This window comes from Amblyomma maculatum, chromosome 6, assembly GCF_055883805.1.
Source record: "Amblyomma maculatum isolate TAMU_Amacu chromosome 6, ASM5588380v1, whole genome shotgun sequence".
Lineage (NCBI taxonomy): Eukaryota > Metazoa > Arthropoda > Arachnida > Ixodida > Ixodidae > Amblyomma > Amblyomma maculatum.
In genome coordinates this window covers 184,475,853-184,481,144 of record NC_139349.1, presented here as the reverse complement: position 1 = coordinate 184,481,144, position 5,292 = coordinate 184,475,853, and the positions used below count along the sequence as shown (strand labels likewise).

The following is a 5,292-nucleotide window of genomic DNA, read 5'->3' as shown; positions in this document are numbered from 1 at the left end:
TGGACACCCGGACCGCGCCGTAAGGGAAGGGAGGAGGGTGGGAATGAAAGTGGAAAGAGAGAAAGAGGGGCCGTAGTGGAGGGCTACGGAGTAATTTCGACCACCTGGGGATCTTTAACGTGTGCTGACAACCACAGCACACGACGCCTCTTCGTTTCGCCTCCATCGAAACGCAGCCGCCGCGGTCGGGTGCGAACCCGGGAACTCCGGCACAGTAGTCGGGCGTCTTACTACTGCACCACCCCGGCGGGGCGACCCTCGAACAGACACAAGAGAAAATAGAGAAAAAAGAAAAGGAGGAGGGAAAGAAAGACGCGCGCCGCAACATTGACCGTCGTCCACCACCGAAGCGGTGGCGGGTGCAATGACGGCTTACAACAGATAAAAATTCGGACAGGCTAGCCCCCGACGCAAGTGGCAGTGACCTACCTGTCCCAGCCCCATCAGGGAAATTGTCGCGAAACGAAGAGGCGTCCGTGTGCTGTGCGATGTCAGTGTATCGTTGTGTTCCGCGGACGAAGCGTGACCAGAGGCACCGAGCAAGGGGAGCAGAAGGAATGCCCGTTTATTGATCAGCCGGCTACTTATACACTGAGGTGGAGAGGGAGTGCCCCCTCGCCAGCATGCCTCGATTGCGATACAGATATCGGCCGCGTCACACACGCTGCTGATGCGAGGGCCCCGCCTGGCTATATACGATACATCCTCTTTTCTTTCAAAGGAAAACAAACATGGGATAGAAATGAAATACCGAACCTAGGAAATCTGCACAAAGTTTCGATCATAAGCAAGCCTCTGTGGCGGCCCTCGTTCTCGGGTAGATCTTCTGCATACAGATTGTTGGTGCTGTTGTACTGTTGCAGGAGAGTTGACGGAGGCAGGAATGCTGGCAGTTGTGGCCGTTGACCCTGTGGAATTCCGGCTGCTGGATTCTGAAGAGGTGTGATCTGCTACTTGGCAGGGGTTGTTGTCGGGCTGATAGCAGCCTTTCTGTCGAAACGCCTCCCTTGTAGGCAGCAGATGCAGGCGATTGCGGCGCAAGATTGTGCCGTCTTCGGTGATTATGTTATAGGACCTGAGATATCCGGAAACTTGAATGACTTGACCTTTCGTCGCCCATGCCCCCTTTTTGATGCGGACCGTGTCTCCAGGGTAAAGCGGTGCTAGTTGTCGGTTTGAATTTTCGGTCTGATGACGCTTCTGCACGTTGTGGATTGGAGATGGCCGGACGTCGGGTAACGTTGTCCGAAGTCTTCTTCCCTGAAGCACCTCGCCTGGTGATGGCCCGTATTCCATTGGCGTTGATCTGTAAGCAAGAAGACCGAGCCAAAAATCTTGATTCATTTCAATGGTTTTCTTTAAAATCCTCTTCACTACTTGAACGCCCTTTTCCGCCAGACCGTTGGATTGGGGGTACCTAGGGCTTGAAGTGATGTGGTTGAAGTCGTACGTTCGAGCAAAAGCGGCAAAAGCATGGCCAGAAAATTGGGGTCCATTGTCTGAACAAACTTCCACTGGTATGCCGTATCTGGCGAAAATCGCGCTTGTTGCTTCAATGACAGTCTTCGCGGAAGTATCTTTCAGCAGCTCTACTTCAGGAAAGTTTGATAGTGCGTCGTAGATGCATAGGTATGACCGTCCGCCATGCTCAAAAATATCTATGCCTACACGATGCAATGGTTGATTAGGTACCGGGCGCAACATTAACGGCTCCGGTGGCTGTCTGTAGGCATGTGTCCTGCACGCAGAACATGTCTGTATAAATGCTTCCATATCGGAGTTTATTCCTGGCCAGAAGACCAGATGCCGTGCCCTTGATTTGCATTTATTAATGCCCAGATGGCCTTGATGAATTCGTTCCAAGGTTTCTTTTCTCATAAAAGTTGGAATGACAACTTTGCACCCCTTTAAGAGTATGCCTTTCACATGAGAAACTTCTCCCTCAAACGGCTTCCACTGTCCTTTAAGTGGTTTTCCGGCCGCCAGATCGTCACACACTTGCTTTAGGTCTTCATCACGACTAGTTTCCTTTGCCAACCTTCCCCAAGTGCTCTCGGTAACACGTGAAGAGATCACACTCACTGCGTGAACTTCAGTCTCGTCGTTAATGACGTCGTTTTCCGCGATGGTCTCGGTTGTTGCCCGGGACAGCATGTCGGCGAGGAGTAGCTTCTTTCCTGGAGTAAACTGCATTTTGACGTCGTAGCGAAGAAGGCGCAGAAAAAACCGCTGCAACCGTGGGGGCATGTCTCCAATGGCTTTCTGCGAGATAGCGAGCAAGGGATGGTGATCAGTCTCAAGGATAATCGATCGACCGTAAACAAAATGATTGAATTTCTCGCAGCCGTACACAACCGCCAACGCCTCCTTTTCAATTTGCGAGTACCGCTGTTCGCACTCTGTCAGTGCTCGAGAAGCGTACGCTACCGGCTTCCATGTGTCGTTGTGACACTGCAATAGCGCGGCCCCGATTCCGTTTCGCGATGCATCACAAGACACCTTTGTTGGTTTTGTTGGATCGAAAATGGTCAGCAAGGGCGGAGTACTTAGACTGTCGCACAGCTGCCTCCACTCTTTAGCGTGATTGGGCGTCCAGGCAAACGCAGCACTTTTCTTGATAATGTTTCTGAGAAGGGTGGTCCTCTGGGCTAACGACGGCACGAACTTACTGAAATAGTTCACGACGCCCAGCATTCTCTGTACCGCGAGCTTATCAGCCGGTGGTGGCATTTGTGTCATGCCTTTTATCAGTGATGGGCTTGGCTGTATCCCGTCCTTGTCAATTACGTCACCCAGAAACTCTATTTTGTCGACATCAATGGAGCACTTGTCCGGGTTAAATGTCAATCCAGCGCCTTCTGCTGCTCGCAGTACCGACTGCAGGCGCATGTCATGCTCCTCTCTAGACGACCCCCAAACTAGCACGTCATCGACGTATACTCTGACGCCGGGAAGACCCTCAACAATTTCATTCAGGGTTTTCTGACGCTGATGATATACCAAACGGTAAGCGCAGAAATCTGTAGCGCCCGAATGGCGTTGCAAAGGTGCAAATCCGGGAGATGTCGTCGTCCAACGGAATTTGATGGAACCCGGAGTTTGCGTCAAGGCGCGAGAAAACTTTAGCCCCTGCTAACTCTGCCTCGATGTCATCACGTCGCGGCATTGTGTAATGTTCCCTCTTGATACACTGGTTAATTCGCCTGGGGTCGATACATACTCTAATCTTCCCGAATTTTTTTCGCACAATGACAATGGGCTTACCCAGTCTGTGGGCTCTGATCTTGGCAATAATGCCGGCGCGCTCCATGCGCGCTAGTTCTTCTCGAAGGGGCTCCTGGAGGGCCAGCGGTACTCGCCGGGCTGTTTGGACTACTGGCGTAACATCGTCACGCAGAACCATCCGATAGACCCTTTCCACGTACCCGGTTCCTGTGAACAAGTGGCGAAATGTCTTTGTAATCTCCTCGGAGCTATTTTGTGAAACTGTATGTACGCGTGACACGAGTCCCAGCGTCTCGCTGGCATGTAGGCCCAAAATGGCCTGACGCCCCTTGGACACCACGAAGAAATCGAGGACAGCACAGCGGTCACCCAGTGCTACTTCTGTACGAATGACACCCTCATGCTTGATCACACCGCCGCCGTAGGAGCGCAACACCGTGCTGCTGGGTTTCAGGGGCGGCTTGGGGCGAATTTTACTGTAGCATCCCAAGGGTAGTAGATTTGCTTGCGCTCCTGTATCTACCTTGAATTCGAACGGCATTTTCTTGATTTGGGCACGCACTGTCCAGTCGTGTTGGCTTGCCACGCTGCGCGATACATCCAGAATGTTGAAGTTATCTTCTGCGCCGTGAAGTTCGCCAACCTCGGCAGCCTTTCTGCAGCAGATAGCAAAATAATTAGGTCGTTGGCACTTCCGGCATGTTTTTCCGAATGCCGGACAGCTTCGTGGCGCGTGCATACGTCCGCAGTTACGACAAGTGTTACGTCTGGGCAACACTCTTTGTCTACACAAGTGTTCCTTGTGCATCGCATCAATGTGGCTTTCCTCCCGTGTCCATACTTTCTGTTGCTCAGCTGCCACTTCAGCTGCTTTAGCAGTCTGCTCAGCCTTCTGTAGCGTCAGTGTGGTGTCACGCAGCAAACTTTCCCGAACTTTCTCGTCATTTGTACCAAAAACAATTTGGTCCCTGATCATTGCCTCCATCTGAGAGCCGAAGTTGCATGCTCGTGCCTGGGTTTTTAAGTCACGTAGAAAAGGTTCAAACGACTCACCAGGGGCCTGGACTCGCGTGCGGAAGACGTAGCGCTCATGCACTTCGTTCTGCTGAGCCGCACAGTACGCATCAAACTTCCTAATGACCGTAGCGTAGTCACTCTCGCCCTCGCCGAAGCTGAACGTGTTGAAGATCTCGATGGCTTCCTCGCCTGCCACACTCAGTAGAAGTGCCGCCTTGCACGACTCTGATCGAGGCTTGTCGGTTGGTTCTGATGCGGCGAGGAAAAATTCGAACCTTTGCTTGAATGCTTGCCAGTTCTTGGCAATTTCCCCGGCCGAGCTCATCGGTGTTGGTGGCTGCAGGAAATCCATTGGGCCGATCTTGCAGTGGTATCTTTGGTTCACCCAGACCGGACGTCGACGCTCATCCCACTTCTGACACCATGTATCGTTGTGTTCCGCGGACGAAGCGTGACCAGAGGCACCGAGCAAGGGGAGCAGGAGGAATGCCCGTTTATTGATCAGCCGGCTACTTATACACTGAGGTGGAGAGGGAGTGTTCCCTCGCCAGCATGCCTCGATTGCGATACAGATATCGGCCGCGTCACACACGCTGCTGATGCGAGGGCCCCGCCGTGCTATATACGATACAGTCAGCGTACGGTAAATATCTCCAGGTGGTCCAAATTACACAGTAGCGCTCCACCACGGCTCCTCTTTCTCTCTATCCACTTTCACTCCCACCTTCCTCCCTTCCCTCACGGCGCGGTTTAGGTGTCCACAGCTAGAATTGGAACAGATATTGCGCCTTTTCCTTCCTGTGAACCAATTATTATTATTATAAACTACGGTGTTAAAGGGCTCTTTCTGTCTACGCGTAAGGTGTAGCTTCAAGGTCTCCCGTATTTTGGTGTGGATATATGAGATTTAAGATATCTGTGTTCTGAGGGCGAATTCAAGAAAGCAGATATTTGAGGGATGCGCAACGAAAGGAAATACATTTATGCCAAATTATAATGACTTAAATATTGAGACTGCTTGCAGAGAAACTGGGACAAAGCTTTTACATT

At 51.8% G+C, this 5,292-nt stretch overlaps 1 pseudogene; it reads right to left on the bottom strand.

Annotated features, from left to right (window-relative positions):
* Nucleotides 1-2,890: 2,890 nt before the first annotated feature.
* LOC146187549 (uncharacterized) lies at nt 2,891-4,710 on the bottom strand (annotated as a pseudogene).
* Between the last annotated feature and the right edge of the window lie 582 nt (nt 4,711-5,292).